Below are 27,361 nucleotides of genomic sequence, written 5' to 3'. Positions count from 1 at the left end.
CATGGTGCACTGGCCCTATCCTGTTTCTCCCTCCTTCAAAGAACCTAAACCCTAACTTGTTTAGATATGGCAGTGGTTAACCCTTTCTTCATTGTCCCTCACCCTAAACACTGACGATTAACCCTATCTTCAACACTCCAAAGAACATTGAAGAACCCTAGCACTCTGCGAAGAACCACAGCACTCCGTGAAGAACATCGCCGATGCTCGCAATGCCTCCGTCGATGCTCCCTCCGCCGCCGCTCCCTTCCGTCGCTGCAAACCCCTAACCCCTTTCTATTTTCCGCAGCACTACCGAGCCAGCAGGTAGAAGCATCTTCATCCCCTGCGCCATCGCGTCGAGCCCCTTCACCCTCCATCGTTGAGTCCTGTCCAACCGTCATTGTCCAGCGCCTCTCTCTTTCTGGCAGCCACCGCGTCTTCCTCTACTCCTTCTTCCATTCTGCCACTCTCTGTCTGCATCATCAAGAATGGAGCCTCTGACTCAGGTTGGTTCTTGATTTTTTTGTCTGATTTTTCACTGCTTCTATTTGTTTTTCTATTCTGTTCTTGAGTTAATTCTAGTTTGTTCCTAAGTATTTCAATTCTTGATTTTTGTTATGATTTTTAATTTGTTCTTGATTCTTGGTTGGCATATTTTCTGCAGTTCTCTAGTATTCTCTTAGTTGAAATTTTTGGTTTTGATTTGAATGTTTGGTTCTTATTTCTTGTAATGGGAACTCGAACTACTATTTTATTAATTAAGAGAGTAATTCCAGTGTAAACCGGATTCAGGCTATTTTGTGAAATTTTAACCTACTTTTTGAGCATTGAAACTTTAAATTTGGTTTTGGGTTGGCAGCTTGTTATGTTGTCCAAAGAACTAGGCTTGTGGCAATTTAGCTCTCAAGTCTGTCTTTGTCTTGTGAGTATTAGTTCATAAAGCTTTCTAATGTCCCTTTTCCATTGTTTTCTTCTTTACTTTCTTCCAATTTTGCTACTGCTTAAGGAAATTAGATTTTGGTCAAATGTCCACTTTTATCTATATGTAGTAGTGTACACTGTTTGTTGTTCCTGGTTACTTTGGTTAATTTTCTTTTAGCTAATTTGTTTTCTTTTTTTGAGGCCAGATTTACGAGTATCAATATAATATGGGGCTTCTCTTGATTGAGAAAAAAGAGTGGAGTTCTAAGTATAATGAACTGAATCAAGATTTGGCAGAAGTGAATGATGCTCTTGAAAGAGAAAAATCTGCTCATTTAATTACCATTTCTGAGGCAGAGAAGTGGGAAGAGCATCTGAGGAAGGCCTTGGGTGTTGAGAAAGAATGTGTGCTTGATGTAAGATTTTTTTATTATTATATAAATACTTGTATTAGTGTTAATTCTTCTTTTTCAAAATAAAGAAAAGCATGATTCTTATATTAAAGCTTATTTTTGAAAACCATGATAATTCTTTTCTTATTTTAATAATTAACAATTAACAATTACTGCTTGCTAATATGTAAACCTTTTTGCATAAACAGCTAGAGAAGGCTGTGCGAGAAATGCGCTCAGAGCATGCAAATATTAAAATTTCTGCAGAGTCAAAGTTGGCGGAAGCAAATGCATTGGTTGCTAGCATTGAAGAGAAATCTTTAGAAGTGGAAGCCAAGTTGCACCTACTGATGCCAAACTTGCAGAAATAAGCAGAAAGAGTTTAGAGATTGACAGAAAATCACACGATCTTGAGTCTCAAGAAGCATTGCTTTGAAGGGATCACTTATCTCTAATTGCAGAGTACTCCTGATAACTCTAAACTATTTGTTCTTAAAAGGTTTTACTGTTTTCTTATTGTAATATGTAGCTGTACTTCTTGTTTATAATGCATTATGATATGATTTGCAACAGGCAAGAAGAACATGAGAGTACTTTATCCAAGCAGAGAGAGGACTTGCGAGAATGGGAAAAAAATTGCAGGAGGGGGAAGAGAGGCTAGCCAAAGGTTAATAGATTTTAAAATATGTCATCCTCCTTTGGTATTTCAGTTCTCTAGCCATAATTCCCATTGTGCTCAATATATTTAAATGTGAGTGTCATCCTCCTTTGGTATTTCTCACTTTCCTATACATTGGTAGGTAGCATCTTGTATCCATGAAATTGTTGAATGATTTACACATATATCAAGCAGAATAGTTACATGTAATGTCTCAATTCAGAGCATGTAATTGGGTTAACCTTACTGAGTGTCATTTTTCATCTGTAGCAAAGATCAGAACAAAGCTGAACCAAATTGTGGTTAAATTTTTTTATTTTGCTTACAAAAAGGAGAAATGTGTGGTTTGGTTTGTGATTTTGAGTACAAAACCAGGCCATATAAATATAGCAATTAAGCAGATCCAATTTTAGTTTATTTAACCAAATATTTGGTGACACTAAATTCAGTTTCTTTATTTATTTTGACTTGCAGTATTAACTATTTAAGCATTTTTCTCTTTTTTTTTCTTTAATTAAGAACTTGTCGAGTTTATTTAATTCTAGTTTTGATTATAATTTGCGTGCCGAGGGAGAAAGACAAAGGTGAGTTCAGTTATAGACTTGTACGTTTTACCCTATGAAAAGTACTAAAAAGATGAAACGAGAGAATTAACGAGTGTACTTTACAACGATGAATGATGGATATGTATATGGATGGATCCTTTCAAGTTTCAATAATTAAGATAGAAAGGAAATTGAAATGTTTGTAGGTATGGGAATGTGTTCAAGACGAGCATATTGGGAAGCAGTGTGATAGTGTCGACGGAGATAGAGGTGAACAAGGTGGTTCTGATGAACCAAGGGAACATGTTCGTCCCTGCAAAGACCTAAGAAGCTGGGTTTAGGTATATACCTGATACTTTTGCTAAATGATTTTGATTGTATTGGCCTTTGATACAATTCATGTACGGGAATTGCTTATATTCATGGCATGAAGCATGCATATGGAAATTTTGTTGTCATCATGGATGCGGATCTGTCGTACCATGTATGTTTTGCTGTTAACATGTAAATGACAGATTGTAGTTATTATTTGTGATTAAATTTGGAACAAATAATGAAAAATAAGAGAAGAATTAGATGAACTTCATTTTTAGTTTAGAGAATTATTAGTAGCAGAATTGTGTCCATGAGATTTAGAATGATGTCGAACACATAAACAACTCATAAAAGAAAATTTTCTAATAGCATTGAATTTTCTGGACCTTGGAATTCTTCTCAGGATTAGCTCTATTATTTTCTATTGATCTTACTCTTTTTTTGTGAGTTATATTATTTTCTTACCACTAGGCATAAACATTGCCAACAGTTCAATACAGCGAAGTAAAGCATTTAATCATTAGTTAAAACTATGATGCTACAAAATTTCACATTTAATCTACATATGAAACTTCTCTCATGATGGCAACTTGAGGTTCAGGTTAGGTTCTGCGGTTATTATCTTGTTTGTCATTAATTTGTGAGTTATCAATATATCTAGATGCGGTTCATGATTTCTTGTATAGTTAAAAAAACTTTATTAGAGTTTTGAATAGAGTAGTAACTCTTAAATAACAAGAGAATAATGTAATTTTACATTGCAGGTGAGTTTGAATGGTTCTGGAGCTGTGGCTTCATCAGTTACCAGTTTATCAGCTTTCTTCGGAAGCAGCTTGAAGAAGGTTATATCAAGAATCCCCAGCAGCAGCAAGGTTTCCTCCGGAAACTTCAAGATTGTGGCAATCAATGAGGACAAACAGACAGATAAGGACAGATGGAAAGGGTTGGCCTATGATATCTCAGATGACCAGCAAGACATCACAAGAGGGAAGGGTATTTTGTAGTTTTTAATGTGTATTTTGTAGTTTTTAAAGGAAGTAGATAATGTAATAGTTGCTGGAATCGTAATGCATGTATTACAAATTCATGGGTAGTTATTATTACTTTGATTTTTTGTTAGAGTTTGTCATGTGATCAACCACTATATTTGGTGCACAAGTTTATGAAGGTTTTATATTGTTAATAGTAATTAAAATTGTTATGAAGGTTTTATATTGTCTAAATTTTATATTATCTATAAATTTTATTAGGTTTTATTACGAAGATTAAAAAAAATTGAACTTGAACAAACTTATAGCCATGCTTTAAAAGTGTAGCTATTCCATACAACAGCCACTTTTCGCCACGCTTTAAAGCGTAGCTATATCTATAGCTATTGGCACGCTTTTAAAGTGTAGGCATATCTCTAGCTACTGGAACGCTTTAAAAGTGTAGCCATATCTGTAGCTATTGGCACGCTTTAAAAGCGTAGTCATATCTCTCATGACTTTGCCACGCTTTAAAAGCGTAGCCGTATCTCTAGCTATTGGCACCCTTTAAAAGCGTAGCCATATCTAGCTACTGGCACGCTTTAAAAGCGTAGCCATATCCTCTTGCATACGGCCACGCTTAAAAGTGTGGCAATAGATAAAAGCGTGGCGACTAAAAAAGTGTGGCCATAGGTCACCAAAAGCGTCGCGATAGATCAACCGGCACGCTAGCAATTGTGACCCTTTCAAAAGCGTGCCGATTGCTTAAAAAGCGTGGCAAAAAGCTATTGCTATGCTTTTTCCCACTTTTCGCCACGCTTTAAAAGTGTAGCAAAATCCTGATTTTCTTGTAGTGATTAGGTTAACGAGATTCTGATTCTGATTTCTAATTTAATTATAATTTATATTTGTGATTCAATATAGGGTTAATGTGATTCTGATTCATATTTCTAATTTAATTATACTTTATATTTCTGACTTAATCTGTTGTGTGTATGTGATTATAGTTTTATTGTTCTGTAATTTTATAGAATGTCTTATTCGGATGCATTGAGTAATACTCTTGAGAAAAGTACTCTATCAGAAGGACCTATAGCCACTAATATTCAAACTACTCAAGAAGCTCCTCGATCTCAACCTCAAGAACCCTCGACGGATACGACAACTACTAATGAAGGAATGACAAACTCTACAAATGGTGTTCGAAAGAGGAAGTTAACCTTCAAAGTGTGGAATCACTTTAAGATTGTGGAAATCAAGGGAAAATTAAAGGCTGAATGCAATTATTGCAAATCGAAGCTACTTGGTGATCCAAAACAAGGCACTTTGCACTTACGTGATCACTTCAAAAGCTGCAAGTTTCACACCACTAGAGATATAAGATAATGTATGATGAAGACAACTCCAACAACTAGTGGAGAAACAGTTGTGGTTGGTGCATATACCTTCGACCAAGAAAATGTAAGAAAAGAGTTATCAGTGATGGTTTGTTTGCATGAGTATCCATTATCTATTGTGGACCATATTGGTTTTAGAAGATTTTGCAATGCTCTACAAGCTCTATTTAAGGTGATTACTCGTAACATTTTGAAAAGTGACATCTTGAAGCACTACAATGATGAGAGGACGAAGACAATGAATATTCTTGAGAGGAATAAAAGTCGAGTTACAATTACCACTGATATGTGGACAGCAGGTAACCAAAATAAAGGTTATATGGCTATCACAGCCCATTATATTAATGATTCTCTAAAATTGCAAAGTCATCTTGTGAGGTAACAACATTGAATATTTAGTTTTGTTATGACTTAATTTGTGAAATATGTATAACTGTAATACTTCTAATATTCTTTTTATACTAAATTGTCATTGTAGATTTATATATGTGCCTGCTCCCCACACGGCTGATGTACTTTCAGAGGTACTTGTAGATTGTTTGATGGATTGAAATCTTGATAGGAAGGTATCCACTTTGACTGTTGATAATTGCAGTACTAATGATGTTATGGTTGATAATATTTTGACTAAAATGTCATATAGAAACTTCATATTGGGTGGTAAATTATTTCACATGTGATGTTGTGTGCATATATTAAATTTGATTGTTAAGGATGGGTTACAACTTATTTCACTTGCTATAGAAAGAGTGAGGGATAGTGTTCATTATTGGACAGCAACACCTAAGAGAGAAGAAATATTTAAGGAAACATGTGCTCAACTTAAAATACCCGTACACAAAAAATCTTTGTCTTGATTGCAAAACTAGGTGGAATTCAACCTTTTTGATGCTTGAAGTTGCAATTATGTATTGAGATATTTTTGAAGATTGTCAATGCATGAGAGTCAATATAAATTTGCCTAGTAATAAGGACTGGGCTATGGCGGATGAAATTTTTCAAAGATTGAGGGTGTCTTATGATGTGATTGAATTTTTTTCTGGAACAAGTTATCCTACATCAAATTATTATTTTTCTAAAGTTTTTGTGATTAAGTTGGCTTTGATAGAGTGGAAACATTGTGAAAATGAGGTAATTGAACTGATGGCTACTAGCATAATGGCTAAGTTTGAAAAGTATTGGGGTGTGATTAATACTGTTATGGCTATTGGGACTCTCTTGGATCCTAGGTACAAGATGTATTTGTTAAATTTTTTTTTTCATAAAATACATGTGAGAGAAGGCATGTGTTGTAACTGGTCAAGTGAAAAGGTTAGTATAAGATTTAGTTTTAGAATATGCAACCAAGGGAAGAGAGAGAGACCAAGCTGCTCAGTTAAATATACCGCCGCCACCACCAATGCCTTCAGATTCAAGGGGGAAGAAGTTTAGTCATGAATCTTGGCAAGCTGACTTCGCTGCCCATGTAAGTGAGGAATCTAGATTTATTGATACAAAAAATGAGTTGGATTATTATCTTGAAGAGAGACCAGTGTCACAAATTGAAGATGACTTTGATATCTTAAATTGGTGAAAATTGAATGGCGTGAGATTTTCCATTTTGCAAGTGATTGCTAGGGATTTTTTGGTGATTCCTATATCTACAGTTGCCTCTGAGTCTTCATTTAGTACTGGTGGTCGATTTGTTACACCACATTGTAGTAGGTTGCGTCCAGATATGTTAGAGGCTTTAATGTGTAATTAAGATTGGCTTTGGAATGAGCTTGGAACCACAGCTAACATAGGATTTGAGTGCTACACAATTAATAGTATTGAAGTAGATGTTGATGTAAGAAAATTACTAAATTATATACAATACTATTTTTTTTTCATATTATTGGCATATTCTTGATTTATTTTACGATTTTAAATTTTAATTGTATTCTTCTTTTTTATGTAGGATTCAAACAAATCGGAATCTACCATCACTACTACTACATCATGAAAAAAGGTTTGAGGATTCTACAATGTGATGAATTATGTTTTGTAGTTTTTGGATATGTTTAATACTTTGGTTGTTTTATGGATACGTTTGATATTAAATGTTTGTTGTTGTTAATGTCTTTGGAGAATATGAACATGTTAATGTCTTTGGAGACAAGGAACATGATGTTTGATATGGTCTTTTTCATTTTTTTCCAATTTTTTTTTTAAATTTTTTGAAAATCCGCGGATATCCATGAACCCCTGGTCCCCGGCAGATACGGGATCCCCGTTACCCGTTGCGGGGATGGGATGGGGATGGGGACTGGATATAGAGGCGGGAGAAATGTCCCCGCCCCCGTGGGTACCCGTTGCCATGCCTACCTTAGTGCCATATATTTTAACTCAGGCAAGTATTGTATTTTTTTCAGACATAGGGTGAGTGCATCATCATCCTGCAGGACATTGCGTACTACTTCGGGTTATGCACATATGGAGAGCCAGTAGGTAGGTGCTTTTGTGATTTCCACACATGGTATGGGATTGAGATATGCCAGTTGGTGGAGCGGCTACTTGGTAACAGGTCTCCTGGAATTCAGCAGCACGGTGTGCAGAGGAAGGAGTCTTTCTCCCTTAAGTTGACATGGCTTCGGGAGCAACTCTGGTAGATGCCCTTTGCTGATGATCCAGACACCTTCCGATAGTACATGAGGTGCTACATTATGTTGTTGATTGGGGGTTACTTGATGACTGACAAGTCAAACAATCAGGTCCATCTCTGGTGGCTGCCATTCCGTGATGACTTTCAGAGGTGTCATTTTCTGTCTTGGGGTTCTGCGGTGCTTGTATGGACGTACCACTCCCTATGCTCTACAACACATCGAGCCACCACAGACATTGCAGGATACACTCCGCTGCTAGTCTCTTGGATATACTAAAGATTTCCTCAGTGGTGTCCACCCGAGTGACAGATTTATACGTATCCCATGGCTGCGAGGTAACTGTGATTTATAGTTTTCTTCATCTTTGTTTATGTAATTCGATATGATATGAAATAAATTGAGTCTTTGTTATTCTTGCGAGTGTCCACAGGTTGACAAGTATGGTGTAGCAGAGTCATAAGCAACACGAGAAGAGAGTCTTCCGATGGCGTAAGAAGTTTGATCAGTTGCAGTTGGATGAGGCAAGCGAGCTTTTTTTATTTAGTTACAAAAAATTGAATTACGTATCCTGTCTTACTACCTGCTACTGATGATTATCATACATATTATGTTGTAGTTATTGTGGACATCATATGACGACCTTGTATTACAGGACCTCTGCCTGCTGTGTTTGGAGAATGAGGCAGAGTGGGGGACATGGATGTCTATTGTCCCCCTCGTATGCTTCAATATCGTTGAGTTTCACCATGAAGACCGGGTGAAATGGTAGTTTGGAGGTGAGTAGCCAGTGGCAGGGGTCCTGGTCAATGTCGACAGGTTCCTAACCTCCACAGGACGGGGTGAGGACGTCTGGTGGCCTACAAAGCTCTGGGAGTGGTATGATCATTTTAGGGATTGGTTTGAGGAGGGACATTAGTATCCATTCAGCCGTTCACAAACTATTGGCCTACCAAGGAGTATTGGGATTGGTACTAGTAGGCCTGCCGTGTTAGACACCTGTCTGGCCAGCATGTTCTTGATGACCCCAGGCTATTGGACTTACCGGGTGACGTCCAGCCTAAATGCCAGCCAGGCGAGGGACGTCCTTCACCTTCCCTGGGATGTGCCTGATCATCCTCGGCATGACAAGGAGGTTCGGGAGGACCTCCGAAGGCATACCAGGAGAGAGAAAGTGCCAGAGAGCACGGAGGGGCATTGAGGGATAGGGTCAAGCCTCACAGGGAGCGCTTGGATCTGGAGTCGGACCAGGAGGCTGAGTATCACCGATAGGAGGATCACGGTGATATCCCAGATGACCAGGATGACTCATTGCCTCCACCACCACCACCACTACCACCACCACCTCCTCATCCACCACCACATCCGCCTTCAAGGTCAGGCTCATAGGCATTTCGGGATGATTGGGATGTTGCCCTCTGATGAGATTTTGTTGAGAAACGAATTTCTACCAAAACACCCAAAACTAACCGGCAAGTGTACCGGGTCGTGTCAAGTAATAAAAACTCACGGGAGTGAGGTCGATCCCACAGGGATTGAAGGATTGAGCAATTTTAGTTTAGTGGTTGATTTAGTCAAGCGAATCAAGTGTTGGTTGGGTGACTTGTAATTTGCAGAATGTAAATTGCATGAAATTAAAGAGAGCGGGAAAGTAAATTGCTGAAACTTAAAGGACAAGAAATTAAATGACAGAAACTTAAAGTGCAAGAAATGTAAATTGCAGAATCTTAAAGTGCAAGAAATATAAATTGCTTGAAAAGTAAAGGGGATTGGGATGAGGATTTGCAGAATTTAAACAAGGAAAAACTAAATTGCATCAAACAGAAGAGGAAAAGGGAATTGGGATTGAACCGGATCTTATAACAGCAAAGTAAATGAACAATGAAAGCATTAAACAGAGAATTGAAATGAGAATTTAGATCTCAGGACCCAGAGACTAGAAAACCAAGTCTAGATCTCAATGCCTTCCTAGATCCAACAAGAACAATAGCAAGGAAATTGTAAATTGCAAAGAAAAGAGATGAAGAACAATAAACCGGAAATGAAATTCAGTAAATAAAGCAGAGAGATCCAAGATTGAGATTGAAACAGAATTTCTTCAATTCTCCAATCCAAGATCCAAGACAAAATGTAAAATGAAATTGAAAGCAATGAAAACAAGAAATTAAAGTTCACTCAAGTTCAAAAGCTCTCCGAAAACTATATTGAAAATTCTAAAAGGAAAAGCTCCCCGAATAACTTGAATTCTATCCTATTTATACACTTTCCAAAATGATCTTCAAGCCTTGAGTTGGGCCTTTGTTCTTGGTGGAATTGGGTTGAAAGAGGCCTTGGTTGATTGCTCTTTGAAGATTGAAGAAGAACCGAAGTGAACCAATTGAACCGGTTTTTGAAGTTGGCCAAAGATGATCTCAACGTTAGGGTCAAAGTTAGGGGTCTAACTTTGACCCTAACTTTTCATATCAGCAAGCTAAATTCCCTGGTTTGGACGTTGGTGCCAACGTTAGGGGTCTAACTTTGACCCTAACGTTGGCAATGCTTGGTGTGAGTGGCGCCAACGTTAGCCTCCAAGTTAGGGGGCTAACGTTGGCGCAAACGTTGGCTTATTCCCCTATTGTGGTTCATGTGCCAACGTTAGCCTCCAAGTTAGGGGGCTAACGTTGGCGCAAACGTTGGTGCCCAGGGGAGAAACTCTCAAGTTCCAACGTTAGCCTCCAAGTTAGGGGGCTAACGTTGGAGCTAACGTTGGCCACTTCCAGGGAGTGATTTACATGCCCAACGTTAGCCTCCAAGTTAGGGGGCTAACGTTGGGGCTAACTTCATGCAACCCGGTTCAATTTTCATTTATTCCATTGTCCTCTCTTCACTCCTTGCCATTCCTCTTTGCTTCAACCTTTCTCCAAGCCTTCTTCACCTATCATTGATCAACCAAACTAATCAAAGTTTTGCTCAAAATCATGAGGTATTCAATCTTCCACAATATGCAACAAATATAGCTCAAAACCTCATGAAATGGCATGAATTCACATATGGTTGGTTCAATCAAGGGGAACATGAAAATCTACTCAATTAGCTTGCTTGTAGCTCAAGAAAGTGCATAATTCTAATGAAAACAAAAGAAAAAGACTAGCTAAAATGGGCTAAGATGACTTGTCATCACCCTCATGGTTGGCATGACCTCCAGGCATCCAGCAGTCATCAGGAGGCATCGATGGTCGACGAGATAGAGATCAAGGAGGCATCCATATTCATACTATCGACCAGCCCACCATGCAGTGCATCGTGGAGTAGTTCAGCACAGGTAGGGAGCAAAGCATGGGACAGCCACAACAGCATTCATCTGCCCCTATGTCCACTACTATTTGGATTCCATACATTTCTCTGGGTTCTGGCACATCATACAGCACACATGTCCGACCCGGTGTTCTGTATGTGACACCGCCTTTGGTGGACTACGGCCTATTGATGATGGCATCCCAGCCGATACATGCCCCACCGGTTCCTCTACCTTACCAGCCTTAGTATCAGCCTTTGACCTACTCGGTGAGTTATGTTGTCCCACATTATCCGCTGCCATCACAGCCGCATCACCAGCCACAAGATCCCTCTCGTCACCCACAGCCTCATCTGGACCCACATCCTAGTAGACCTCAGCGACAGGCACACCCTCTGTCATGTGGCACCGGACATCGGCTGCATTACCCGGGTGATCACCACCGATGATATCGTTATTAGTGTTGTATTTTGTTATTCCATATGTTGCTATTGATGTATTTTGAAACATTATTTATGTTACAGTTTGGTACATTATTTTACTTGTATTTTGGTACACTATTTTTTTTATATATCTATTGTATTTAGTTTGAGTTTTTTTCTTTGGATGTTTTATATAAATGTGGTTATATGTTGAAGTTTAAACTTTAGAATTCAAGTACAACATAAATGCCATCAACATGGATAACTTAAATCGCATAAAATTCGAGTACAAATATGCTAAGTAAGAATATAACAAAGTGAATAGTGACATGAACTACCAAACAACAACCTCAACTAACATAGGCAAAGTAGGGACTCTAAACTAAGCCTCATCCATGGACTGGTTTGGATAGCCTTTTCGGTATAACCAGTTTTCCTGTAGAGACCACACTTCTTCTCTTGGCACTCGCCCTCATCCATCTCATTACGAAATCTAGTAGAAACAGGTTTGCCAGTAGACTTCCTGCGTGGACAAAGTCATGTCCCATACCACTCTGGCCAAAGCTTTTTGTATGGTATCAGGAGAAACTCTGCCTTATACACCTTAAACACAGCCTGCTGCATGTACACCTGATGGGCATGTGAACCCCATTTGACACTCGCGGCGGTACAGGCAGCTAGCGCATGATGACGTGGAAAATGTAGTGACTGGAAAAGGCCACAGTCACACGTGCCCACCCTCAGGTGAACACGGTACGACCCTTGTGACCAACCCTCGAAAAGCTCTAACTCCTTATCCAGGAACACTATGAAGCTCGCCTGTCGTAGTGAGTGATGTGCATCTTCAAGATTCCTTCTTTGTTCTTCTCAATGCGCATCTTCAAGATTCCTTCTCTATTCTTCAAGATTACCTACCACTAGCTGTGCATGTGCCTCCCATCCCTTCCTGACGAACAACTACTGCAGCCTCTCGTAGGTGCATTGATGACGGGTCAAACGTTGATGTAGAATTTTCTCAATAGAATTTTGTTACAAGCATAGTCCCAAACCAATAAACGACTGATAATCATAGTTTAATTTTGTTTGTTACAAGTGAAAACCAATAAAAATAATGAGAGTATTAGATCTCGGGCCATATCTCAAAAGAACTACAATGAGGTGTGCATATTATTGGTTATAAGTATAAGGGGGTTTGCAGATAAACAAGCAGGAATTTAAACAAGAAAGTAAAGCCTATAATTGAAGAAATATAAATGCTAAGGGGCACTCCTAGCAAGGATTGAGAATCAAAACTTCTTAATCAAGTAATTGACCACAAACATGGTGATTGTCTAGAGTTAATCCTATTTTGTTATCTCCACATCGGAAGAAAGTCAAATAGGTATAGTCAATCTTAATCCATACGTCTTACTCGTCAATGAAAACAAGAACAACTAACAACCCTAAATCACTAATCAATATTGGACATCAATGACTCTTGTGTCACTAACCACGACATGACAATTATAAGAGCAAACCCAATAAGTTAACCTCGAATTATGAGATAAGTCGACCGGGCTTAATCAATCTCAATCTATAGGTCGTACTCAATAATGAAAACGAGATTAATTAAAATATCTAAATTATCAATTAATTCAGACATTAATGATATTAAGGGTACTTCAATTACTCAATTCCAAGCCAAGAGTATAAAAATCTACTCTATAACTAAGAGAAGCATTTTCACAAATACTTGGAAGGCATAAAAGTAAAGTATGGTAGAATTGCAATAATAATAAAATCTAAAGCTACCAAATGCAAGATGAAAATAACAACAATTAAAAGAAGCAACAATAATCATGAAAACATAAATTGCATCAAAGAGAATCAAAATTAACAAGAGAGTTCATGAACATAAAGGCACAAAATAGAGTAAATTAACAAGTAAAACTAAGAGAACAAAGATGCAATAACAAGAAATTAAGAAGAAAACTAAATTAAAACAATAATTGAAACCTAAATCTAAGACCATAATTCTAGAGAGAAGAGAGAGCTTCTCTCTCTAGAAATCTAACCTAAAACATGGCAAAAATCTATCCTAATTGCTCCCCCTTTCTCTTCCTTGAGTTTAGCTTGAAATACTCCATAAATGAGTTGGATTTGGGCTTGAGAAGGTCCAGAAATCGTCAGCCATGTATTTTCTTAAGTGAACCACGTGCAGTCAATCATGCGTACGCATGATGCATCCGTACGCGCAACATGGTAAATTTCCAAAGCATGCATACGCGCAAGGCATGTGTACGCATCACCATGCAATGCTCCAAACTTCATTTCTTCATGAATTCTTCACTTTTGCATGCTTTTCCTTCACTTCTTCAATCCATCCTTACCTTGTAAGCCTGAAATCACTCAACAAACATATCAAGACATCGAATGGAATTAAAGTAAATTAAATTTAGAATTTTAAGAGCCTAAACAAGCATTTTTTATTCTTAAGCGCAATTTAGGAAGAAATCACAAAACCATGATATTTCAGTGAATAAGTGTAACATAAGTTGATAAAATTTACTCATTTTAATAAAAAATAAACCATAAAATTGTGGTTTATCATGCATCGCACGATGGCTGAAATTGGTAGGTAGCGTGTACCCTTAAGCACAATATTCATGCACTCGCAGAGGTTTGTCGTTGTGTGCCCAAATCGGCGACCGCCGTTGCAGTATTGTAGCCAAATCTCTTTGTTGAACCTACCAGCCCAATTCGCCATATCCCGCGACAAACCCCCCCAGTGCATCCATGTACCACTCGTACCCAGCCTTGCTTAGATTGTAAGCAACATTTATGAGATGCTGCTTTCCCTCGATAGACTTGAAACGAGACATAAAGTTCGCCCCCATGTGTCAGACACAGTAAGCATGAAACGATCTAGGTGGCTGCCAACCACTATTGTTAGCTCTCTGTGCATCCTTGATCGCTTAGAATCTATTAGAAATAATTAACAAGCCTTCCTGTGGGGTCACGTATCACCTCAGATTGGTAAGAAAGAAAGACCAGGACTCCGTGGTCTCAAACTCGACAATTGTAAAGACTACAGAAAAGATATTGCTATTACCATCTTACGCCACTGCAATAAGCAAAACACCACCATATTTGCCATATAGATGCGTGCCATCGATGAAGACAAAATGCTTGCAATGCTTGAAAGTCTCCACACAGGCAGGGAAGGCCCAAAATACATTATCAAATATGCTGCAATCACGCACCACAAGGTGCCCATCATAGTAGGGTATAATATTGATCTCAACCCTCATTCCGAGACAACAACTCTACAGTGCTTGTAGCAAACTCGGCACCTTATTGTATGACTCCTCCCAATCACCGTATATATGGACAATTGCCTTTTCCTTCACCAGTCAAATCTTTCTGTATGAGAATTTGGAGTGATAGCTTTTCCTAACTGCACCTTATAGAATAGAAATGCAGACAGATGGGCTGGATTGTATCAACGGCAGGATAACACGGTAGATGAGATTGTTGTCCAACTGTTGGTGGTCTTGAGACATGGTGGGTGCTAAACACGTGTGTGCTCTTCCCACCCTACGCACCTCCCTAACGAAATAGGACAACCGTGGTTGACATGTATAACAAGCATAACAATGATAAATGATATAGAAAACACAGTTAAATTTGTACTTACCAATATCCAAGATTCTGTCAGAGAGCAACACGGAGACTCTATGGGCAGCCTGTTTCATATTGTTGGCAATGCACATGGTACTTTAATCGATTTGACTCCACGACTCAGTACTCAACACTTCTGCGAATGCGATAATTCTTCACACCCTGTATTACTGCATCTCTGCTTTTGAATCTGTGGCCAACCCAAAAGTTCACACCACCGTCTAAGTTGTAATCATCTTCACTCGTGTTGGAAAATAGATTTTTCTCCTGCATCGCATCCAGATCTAATGTATGATAATGACTGGGTACAGATGACAAGGCCAGAATTGGGTGCGGGACAGGCAGAAGATACTGACGTGATGGCTCAACCGGGGTCTCTAGTACAAACTTCTCCTCCTTATCATCTTCAGAAGAATTGCTCTTGTTGCTATCAGCAACATACTCCTCGTCGGAGTCCTCACCGTCAACGTCCATGTCTTTCACTGGACTAACAACGTGTAGCAGTGGTGGTGCGAGAGGTTGGTCATCCTACACAAAGTCTGACTGGCCAGATCCACCGCCACCGATATCACCAACCTCCACAGGAAGCTTCATCACTTGTTCCACCATGATTCTCCCATGGATGTCAAACATCAGGCGCACATACTCGTTGCCTTGGAGCCAAAACAGATAAAACCGAAAAGCTCTGTGTCCCATTGGTGCTAGCAATCTATACCCCACACTTCCGATCTCTTTTCTCTCACTACCACTGATGCTTCTCAATATCAGACTCTTCAGTTTTGACAAAGAACCTACTCACCAGGTACGTAACAAAATGAAATTCTCACACTCAAATATCACCTCAGTGTCATTATTTCTCATATGACAATTGGGATACACACTTACAACCAAATATCCACTACTACTAGACATTTTGGCTTACTTTTCGGAAGAAAAATGGTAGAGAAGAAGAAGATAAATGTTTGTGGAGAATACAAAGGGTTGCACATCCTTTTATAGCTGTTGAAAATTTGTCGTATCGTATCTCATTTACACTGTAAACGTCATAAGTATTCACGTATCTCATTTACAGTGTAAACGAAATAAAATTGCACATATCTCGTTTACACTTTAAACGAAATATACATGTCTCTCATTTCGTGCCTTATCTTGTTTATAGTGTAAACGAGATACGTGCAATCTTATTTCGTTTACACTTAAATGAGATGAGCCATATGATGCATTTCAGTAAAAAAACTACAAAATGTATATTTTGATAAATAAAATATTTATTTTATTTATTTAAAAAAATTAACTTTTTAAAACCCTTATAATATCAAGAAACTAAAGTGGGGTTTGAATACAAACTAAAGTATACATAGGGTGTCTTATAAATAATATTATAATAATAATCATTCCCTTTTAATAGGATGGTAAAAAAATCCGCATCTGCGGATATCCGCAAAAATTATCTGCGACGGAGATACTAATGGAAACTCGTAAAATTTTCATAAAAACGAAAATCCATCCTGCGAGTCTCACGAGAACCTATGAAATCTTCCCAAAAGAAAATTGATGTAAATATTATTATATATATAAGTTATGTAAGTCATTATAATTTATTTTATTTTAATTTATATGTTAAAAATTTTATGTGTATGTTATATATATATATATATAATTTATATTTAAATTGTATTGAATTTTATTATGATTGTGTTAATTTTATTTTTTAAAAAATTTAAAATTTAATATTTTGGATATCCATGAATTTTCATCTCTTCCACAAAAAGAAATAAACGAAGACTCATGACAAAAATGAAATAAAAATAAAAGATATTTTACTAAATAGAAATAGAAATAGGGGAAGGATACTCCAAAGAGACCCATTCCATTTCTACCTTTGAAGTGATATACTTTAATCAATTTTTAACACTATAATATGATAGTTTCGAATTAATAATTAACTAATAAGTTTATTCAATGTAAATATGTAATCAGCTTTTGCCTTTTCATCAGATCAGCCGGCTGAGTTGGAGCACTCTTCTTAATTAGTAGCTCGTCAATTAATTCAAGTTTATATTCATCACAACATAAAGTGTTTTTTTTACCATATATATATATATATAATGCATACAATTTAATGCAATTTATATTCACAATCACCAAAATGAAAGCAATAAGCCAATAACTAACTAATCAGGGAATATTCCAGCTTGTTATGAGCTGCTTCATGATAAATAATATATATGGCTCAGAGAGAAAAAGGATAGTTTAAATGAGAGATTCAAATACGATCTTGATTACACTAATATATTGAACCTTCCATGCTCTTCTATACCTGTTGTAACTACCACTTCACACACACACAAAATAAAGTAGTAGTTACAATAATTAAAATATTATATTACATTATTATTGTATGTAGGATAAAAGAGATTCACACAACACATTATTATTAAGTTATACCAACTCATTTCCCTTCATTAATTGTCACAATTTGAAGTTCCTCGTGTCAAAAAAATTAAAGTACTATACGAATAAGGTCATATATATACAAACCCACACATACATACCAAACAATAATTGTTAATGCAAAATCGTACAATATTGTTGTGTGTTCTCTAATCTTATATAATATGTTATATCATTGTTTCCTCGATGAAGGCCCCACTCGCTTAGCTTGTCATTAGGCTTTTGATTTGGTTTTCAATTGCATCACACACATGCTTCATTTTGTGGGTTCCTACTTTCAAGCACGAGTAAGTGTTTAATTCAGTTTTCAAAAAACAAAATATTTTTTGACCCAAAAAAAAGTTCAATTCGGTTTTTATTCTTTAATGCAATCCTTTCGTCATTTTTGTCATTAACTTGTAACAAAAATTATTTAAGTGGAACATTTGAGTAATAAACTAACACGTTAATTATTATGTTGTTACTGTCAAATTAATTAAAAATTTATTTATCTCTAAATCCAAATTAATTAGGAGTCTATTTATCTCTATTTATTTTGATAAAACGACATTGTTTTGACATCAAATTGATCAAAGATTTATTTATTGAAGACTTATTTATGTTAAAAAAATTTTGGATATAACTTTTTTTCATATTAATATTTTATTGTTATGATATTGATAATATTAATTTTTAATAAATTATTAAATAAATTTTATAATAAATATAAATTAATTAACAAATTATTCAAATTTAAAATATTATTTATTATAAAATTAAATAAATAATTCTCAGTGTAATTTTTTAAAATATAAATAAAAAATTATGTAATTAAAAATAAGAATACTACTAAAATTTGAAATAAAATTAATAAATTAGTAATATAATTTTAAAAAAGTAATTCTATATATTAGTAACATATCAGTAATATATTACTAGTATTATGGAATTGTAATTAGAAACTGGAATCTCTTGTACTCTTTTCTAATAATTTCATAATAATATTTGATACATGAGTGAATTATTAGATATTAAATAAGTAATATTTTTAAGTTTGAAAAATGGTAATTTATTATTATTATTTTTATGCAAAAACACTAAAAAAATTACACGATAAAAAATTACGAGGAGTGACATTAAGTCACCAAAGTTAACTAACACATATTTTAAAAAATTAGTCAATTTTTAACAATAATATGATGTTTATCTTCTGCTAGTATAATAGTCGTGGCTTATTCAGCCATGTGTTAACTTTAGATTAAATGAGATTAAAAAATAAAAAGAAGTCAAAAGGTAAGGCAGATTGTTTCTCTCTCTGCGATGCTCTTTCTCTCTCGCATCTCAATTTCTCACTCTCTCTCTTTCTATGTCCTCCTTCCTTCATGGTCTCAGTCTCTCACTCTCTCTAAGGATCTCCTTCTTCCCCATAAAAGCCAACCGCATCGTCGTCTTCAACACCATCACCGACGGATGATCTTTGGATTACATCTTCTCTCGGTTATCTGCTCTCTCTTTCTAGTGACTGCCACTCACATTCTCTCCCACTCTTACTCCCAAACCCTACATCTTCACCTTTGTTTTGCACCTTTAGGTTTGTATGTCTCTTCAATCTTCGCCAATTTCTTTCTTCGTTGTTCTGAAATCACCAATCCTTACGACCCCCTACCTAAAATCCTAACCTTAACTACTGGAATTCATTGTCTGAAAGTACAGAGGAGGAGGACGCGGTGGAGGCAGCAGACTTCTCCAAAATCCTCAACCCATAGAGACACAACAGCTGCAGCCTTCGCTTTCGCCGCTCCGTCGCCGTCCATTGCAAACAACACGACACATCGTTTTAATTTGACTTCACCGCTGACCGCTCACGATTCTATTTCACTCTCCTACGCCTAATCCCCTAATGCTATTCTACAGGGTTACGCTATCTATGCATCTTATTCTTCATTTTTATTTTAATTTAATTTTTAAATTTAGGTTTGATACAAAAATATAAATCAATTTATAGGGATATAAAATTACCCTTTAGTTCTATTTTGTATTTGAATTCAGTATTTCATCAAGTTCCTCTTTCTCTAATAAATTGATGTTGCACTTTATAAACTTTCATTGCTGAATTCTGACATGTAAATTTTAGTATAAAGTAGCTGTCAACAAAATTGATTTGGATTCTTTGCATGCGTTACTCTAGGCAAAAACAGCTGATAGAAATATATATCTCTCCTAATCTGTTGTGTAGGCGATTCGAAGGTTTGCAGACAACCAGAGTTCTTGCTCCAATACCTAAACATGCCATGGATTGGACTCTTGGATTTCCAACAAAGGTACAAAACTTTGGTTTTTTATGAAAGATTGCAAGTTGATAGGTTTATTTATGGCCTTTATTACATGTCTTCTTGAATTAAGATTGAATATGAATTATGATCAGTTTATGATTAGCCACGCCCTTTTAGTAACAGTAGTTTTAGTCTATTCGGGCGGGTGTTGCACTAATACGTGTTTCTCTAGGCTCTATTTCAGTACATTATATTTATATATGACTAAAAATGCTTATAGTTGAGATGGACACCCATTATCCAAAATAATATACTTAATTGATTACCCTGATCTTACATATTGTGGCTTGGAATGTATACCTTGACTTCTAATATTTTTTCTACCTTTCATTCTGTACATAAAAATGGGATAGTGATCACATTGCCATGGCTTCTGAATTGAAAATCTTAAAAGATATACCCAAGTTCGCAGTGATGTTTAATGAAACTATGTTTATTGGAAATCTTAAAAGATCTCAGAAAGTCTGAGAAGAAAGACGAGAATCAGAAGTTTAAAAACAAGAAAAAATGAGAAGAGAAAAAACATGGAGACATCAAATCAGTTGCCAGATAATGACAAAAAGAGAAGTAAGCATGAATTGATCTCTAAGACAAAAGAGGAAGTAATTTTTATATATAAATGACAAATTACATATTATGATTGTTCTGGTTATTTTTGAGATAAGATTGAATTAATGCTTTTTATAGGTTGAAGCTGAGTACAAGGCTGCATTGTTTGCCCCGAATGTTACGGAGAGGAGACAAATGCGATTTGAAACACTCTCTTCTATGTTTGAGACGTATTTTTGCATTTTGAAGCACACAATGCATTCTATAGTAACTAGGTTTGTATTTATATAATATGTTTGTGTATTTGTATTACAGTGAAGCACCATTAGTTGTTGGATTGATAGGGGGTGATAATTTTTTTTTATTATTTAATATTTAAAATAAAAAAAAAGAAACATATTTTTCTTGAAAAAATACTAATTATTAGAAAACTTCAATTTTGAGACATCTAGATTTGTTTGAGGAATGCAATATAAGAAAGAGAACAGAGAAAAGGTATACAAACAATTTATTTTTATTTATTTATCTTTTAAAAATCTGTTAGAAATTAATTACTAGAACTATTATACAATCACTCTTTTAATGATTATTCTGATACACCTAGAAACTCTGTTGTTTATTGGATGAGATGCTACTTATCGGTTGCGTTACTTGAAATTTTCTTTGTTGTATTGAATTAGATAAAACTAGGATTTTTTCTATGTTAAGGTCAATTTAAAATTTATTTTTTATATCTCTACTTTGATTTAATTGTAACATTGTTGTGATTAATGCTTTGGTTGATTGAATATTACTTATTTAGTTAAATGACAAGCTTGGTAATTAACCAATTCATTAGAAGGGGCAGGCTTAAGTTTTGATGGTTGTAAAATATTGGTAATTTAAGAATGATGGATTCTGTTGAGTGATGTTGGTAGTAATTATTTTGCCTAATGTGTAGATTTGAAAACAAGATAAGATAGAAGATTAGAAAAGATTTGAATTTAAAATTTAAAATTAGAAAAGATAAGATAGAAGTTGAAAAGATTTGAACAAAATTTGATTTTGAAATTTCAAATTAGAAAAGATAAGATAAGAATTTGAAAAGATTTTAAAAAGATTTGAAAAAGAGAAGATTTGAAATTTGATTTTTGAAAAAGATTTGATTTTGAAATTGAATTTTAAAATTTGAATTTGAAATAAGATAAAATAAGATTTTTGAATTTTAAAGAAAGATAGAAAGATATGATAATAATTTGAAAAAGATATGATTTTTGAAAAGATTTGAATTTAAAATTTAAAACTAAGATAAGATAAGATAAGATAATGAAATTGAATTTTAAAATTTGAAAAATCTGTTGTAATTTTTGAAAATTAAAGTAAAAAGATAGAAAAGATATTTTTTTGATTTTATTTTGAATTAATGACGAAAGAGAAAAACAACAAAAAGATACTAAACTTAAAATTTTTAAATCTAAAGACACTAGAATTCGAAAATTTTAAAGAAAAACACCTAAAGACACCAAACATAAAAATTTTAAAGATCAAAATAAAAAGAAGAACAAGAACAATTTGAAGATAAAAAAGAACACCAAGAACATGTTTTCGAAAGTTTAAAGAAATAAAGAACACACACAAGACACCAAACTTAAGATTTGACACAAGACTCAAACAAAAGTCACTATTTTTAAAAATTTTTAGAAAAAGAAAGCAAGGAATTCGAACTCTAACAAGAACAAGAACAAAAGACTCAAACAAAAGATAAAGATTAAAAAAGAAAAGAAAAGATTTTTGAATTTTTTTTATTTTTGATTTTTTCGAAAAAGAGAAATAAAAGAGTCAAACAAAATTAAAAATAATACCTATTCTAAGCAACAAAATAATCCGTTAGTTTGTTTAAACTCGAACAATCCCCGGCAACGGCGCCAAAAACTTGGTGCGCGGAATTACACTTTGCACAACTGAACTAGCAAGTGCACTGGGTCGTCCAAGTAATACCTGAGTGAGTTAGGGTCGATTCCACGAGGATTGTTGGCTTGAATCAAGCTGTGGTTATCTTGTAGATCTTAGTCAGGCGGATAGAAAAGTTGTTTGTTTGTTTAAAGCGCATAAAAGTAAAATAAAGATAACGTTACTCAATTGAAGGTGAATGCAATGATTAGAAGATGGTTAAGGCTTCAGAGATGCTTTATTCTTTTGGATTAATTCGGTCTCACTGTCTATGCCAACTGTGAAAGATTTCTTCTATGGCAGGTTGTATGTGATCAACGCCTTTCTTGAGAGATCGCCGATTCTCCTCTAGGCTGAACATCAGTGTTAGTGCGCATCCAGTTTGATTGACGATGAAGCTCCTGCAATCCATTCCCCTTGATGATCATACTCAAAATCCCACAGACAAGGTCGAATCTTTCGGATCAGAGAATGCTGTGCCTTTGGTTCTAGCCTTTACCACAAAGATCCTAATCTCCCCATACCTTGGTTGAACTGGTGTCTCGAGAAGTCCCCAACAAAGTCGTGGATTAGCCGTCTAAGAGATGTATAATCAAGCTAGTGGTTCATTGATATCTGATGAAAGACGCTCGCTGAACCCATGTAGAATAGAGATAACCTTGTGCCAGTTCAACTCATTCATAAGGTTGAAGAACGAAGGTACATCTTAGAATAGAGAATCAAACACGAATTGAGATAGAACAATAATACTTTTAGAGTAAACTACCATTTCTACCCACGAAAATTTTAAACACTGACAAATCTAACCACAAAAAAAGAAATTACCATTTGTACCCATAAAAGATGGATTCTATATGACAAAATTATCCAAACGTTGAAAAATAACCTAAAAATTCCAAATTACCCTTTTCCTAACCTTAATCTCAATACCCCATCGCAAATTTCAACCATCTCTTTATTCTTTTCATCAATTTTACCACCTCTTTCACCAACACCATCATCACCGCCACCGTCACCAACCGTCAGCCTTATCTTCTTCCTTATCCACTGTCACAGCCATAAACTACAACAACTTCACTCTAACTTTTAATTTTACTTCTCATCATCACTTCTCCAATCCCAAATCCTATCAACACTCTATTACCACCATTACCATCACCACCATTCCTCCATCACTTTCAATACAATGTCAGAAGGAGAAGCATGGTGCACGAATTGTGATTCACACTTTTCACAACTCGTACCACTAACCAGCAAGTGCACTGGGTCGTCCAAGTAATACCTTACGTGAGTAAGGGTCGATCCCACGGAGATTGTTGGCTTGAAGCAAGCTATGGTTATTTTGTAATTCTTAGTCAGGAAATCAATAATAAAAATGATTGAGTTTGTGAAGAGTAAATAACATAAAATAAATTATACTTGTTATGCAGTAATGGAGAACAGGTTGAGGTTTTGGAGATGCTCTGTCTTTTGAATCTCTGCTTTCCTACTGTCTTCTTCTTCACGCACGCAAGGCTCCTTCCATGGCAAGCTGTATGTTGGTGGATCACCGTTGTCAATGGCTACCATCCGTCTTCTCAGTGAAAATGGTCCAAATGCGCTGTCACTGCACGACTAATCATCTGTCGGTTCTCACTCATGTTGGAATAGAATCCATTGATTCTTTTGCGTCTGTCACCACGCCCAACACTCGCGAGTTTGAAGCTCATCACAGTCATCCCCTTCCAGATCCTACTCGGAATACCACAGACAAGGTTTAGACTTTCTGGATCTCAGGAATGGCCGCCAATAATTCTAGCCTATACCACGAAGACTCTGATCTTGAACCAGGAGGCTAAGAGATACACACTCAAGCTAATGCAGATAGAACGGAGGTGGTTGTCAGGCACGCGTTCATAGGTGAGAATGATGATGAGTATCACGGATCATCACATTCATCAGGGTGAAGTGCGAGTGAATATCTTAGAATAGAAACAAGCGTGATTGAATGAAAAACAGTAGTAATTGCATTAATTCATCGAAACACAGCAGAGCTCCTCACCCCAACCATGGGGTTTAGAGACTCATGCCATCAGAAATACAATGTGAAGTGTAAAAATGTCATGAGGTGCATAGTAAGTCTCTAAAAGTTATTTTTATACTAAACTAGTAGCTAGGGTTACAGAAAATAAGTAACTAAGTGCAGATAGTGCAGAAATCCACTTCCGGGGCCCACTTGGTGTGTGCTTGGGCTGAACATTGAGCTTTACACGTGTAGAGGCTTCTCTTGGAGTTAAACGCCAGGTTGTAGCCTGTTTCTGGCGTTTAACGCCAGAATAGGGTAAAGACTTGGTGGTAAACGCCAATTTGCGTCATCAAAACTTGGGCAAAGTATGGACTATTATATATTGCTAGAAATCCCTGGATGTTTACTTTCCAACGCAATTGAGATCGCGCCAATTGGCCTTCTGTAGCTCTAGAAAATCCATTTCGTGTGCAGGGAGGTCAGAATCCAACAGCATCTGCAGTTCTTTTTCAGCCTCTGAATCAGATTTTTGCTCAGGTCCCTCAATTTCAGTCAGAAAATACCTGAAATCACAGAAAAACACACAAACTCATAGTAAAGTCCAGAAATGTGAATTTTGAATAAAAACTAATAAAAATATACTAAAAAGTAATTAAAACATGCTGAAAACTACATAAAAACAATGCCAAAAAGCGTATAAATTATCCGCTCATCACAACACCAAACTTAAATTGTTTCTTGTCCCCAAGCAAATGAAAATCAAATAGGATAAAAAGAAGAGAATATACTATAAATTCCAAAATATCAATGAAACTTAGTTCCAATTAAATGAGCGGGACTAGTAGCTTTTTGCCTCTGAAGAGTTTTGGCATCTCACTTTATCCTTTGAAGCTCAGGATGACTGGCATCTATAGGAACTCAGAATTTAGATAGTGTTATTGATTCTCCTAGTTCAGTATGTTGATTCTTGAACACAGCTACTTTATGAGTCTTGGCCGTGTCCCTAAGCACTTTGTTTTCCTGTATTACCACCGGATACATAAATGCCACAGACACATAACTGGGTGAACCTTTTCAGAGTGTGACTCAGCTTTGCTAAAGTCCCTAATTAGAGGTGTCCAGAGTTCTTAAGCACACTCTTTTTGCTTTGGACCTCGACTTTAACCGCTCAGTCTCAAGCTTTTCACTTGATACCTTCACGCCACAAGCACATGGTTAGGGACAGCTTGGTTTAGCCGCTTAGGCCAGGCATTTATTCCTTCGGGCCCTCCTATCCATTAATGCTCAAAGCCTTGGATCCTTTTTACCCTTGCCTTTTGGTTTAAAGGGTTATTGGCTTTTTGCTCTTGCCTTTTGGTTTAAAGAGCTATTGGCTTTTTCTACTTGCTTTTTCTTTTTCTTTCTTTTTTTTTTCTTTTCGCCCTTTTTTTTTTCACAAGCTTTATTATTCACTGCTTTTTCTTGCTTCAAGAATTAATTTTATGATTTTTTAGATTATCAGATAACATTTCTCCTTTTTCATCATTCTTTCAAGAGCCAACAAATTTAACATTCATAAACAAAAAATTCAAAAATATGCACTGTTCAAGCATTCATTCAGAAAACAAAAAGTATTGTCACCACATCAATATAATTAAACTAATTTCAAGGATGAATTTGAAATCATGTACTTCTTGTTCTTTTGTGATTAAAACATTTTTCATTTAAGAAGGGTGATGGATTCATAGGACATTCATAGCTTTAAGGCATAGACACTAGACACTAATGATCATGTAATAAAGACACAAACATAAATAAGCATAAAGCATAGAGAACGAAAACAGAAAAAAGAAATAGACAAGGAGATTAAGGAACGAGTCCACCTTAGTAAGGGTGGCGTCTTCTTCCTCTTGAAGAACCAATGGTGCTCTTGAGCTCCTCTATGTCTCTTCCTTGCCTTTGTTGCTCCTCCCTCATAGCTCTTTGATCTTCTCTAATCTCATGGAAGGTGCCATATGGTTAAAAAGCGGGGCTTTTTCTACACCAAACTTAAAATGTTTTCTCGTCCTCGAGCAAAAGAAGAAAGAAAGGAGGAGATGGGAGGGGGCAAGGACTTAGCATCCCTGCTCTATTTAGGCGTGTAAATGCCCTTAGAGTGCAATCTTGGCGTTTAACGCCAGACTGCTGCTTGTTTCTGGCGTTAAACGCCAGCTTTTCTCCCTTTATTGGCGTTTAACGCCAGACTACTGCTTTTTTCTGGCGTTAAACGCCAGTCTGATGCTTCTTACTGGCGTCTAAACGCCAGTAAGCTCTTCCTCCAGGGTGAGCTATTTTTAATTTTGCTTTGATTTTTTGACTCCACATGATCATCATCCTAAAGAAAACATAAAATAAAAATGGAAAACAGAAAATTAACATAGATAAGTAAACATTGGGTTGCTTCCCAATAAGCGCTTCTTTATTGTCTTTAGCTGGACCTCATTGAGCTTTTAACCTAGTCTCAGCTTTGAGCATTCTTGCACAACATTGCTTTCAAGATAATGCTTGACTCTCTGTCCATTAACAATGAACTTCTTATTAGAATCAATGTCTTGAAGCTCCACATAGCCATATGGTGACACACTTGTAATCACATATGGTCCCCTCCACCAGGATTTTAGTTTCCCGGGGAATAATCTGAGGCTAGAGTTAAACAGCAGAACCTTCTGTCCTGGTTCAAAGACTCTAGATGACAGCTTTTTGTCATGCCACCTTTTTGCTTTATCTTTGTAAAGCTTGGCATTTTCGAAAGCAGTGAGTCTGAATTCCTCTAGCTCATTCAGCTGAAGAAATATTTTTTCTCCAGCTAATTTGGCATCAAAGTTTAGGAACCTGGTTGTCCAGTTGGCCTTATGCTCCAGTTCTACGGGCAGATGACAGGCCTTACCATACACAAGCTGGTATGGAGAGGTTCCTATAGGAATCTTGAATGCTGTTCT

This window comes from Arachis hypogaea, chromosome 16 (assembly GCF_003086295.3).
Source record: "Arachis hypogaea cultivar Tifrunner chromosome 16, arahy.Tifrunner.gnm2.J5K5, whole genome shotgun sequence".
Taxonomy (NCBI): domain Eukaryota; kingdom Viridiplantae; phylum Streptophyta; class Magnoliopsida; order Fabales; family Fabaceae; genus Arachis; species Arachis hypogaea.
The sequence above is the reverse complement of the archived record's forward strand: the minus strand, read 5'-3'. Positions refer to the sequence as shown.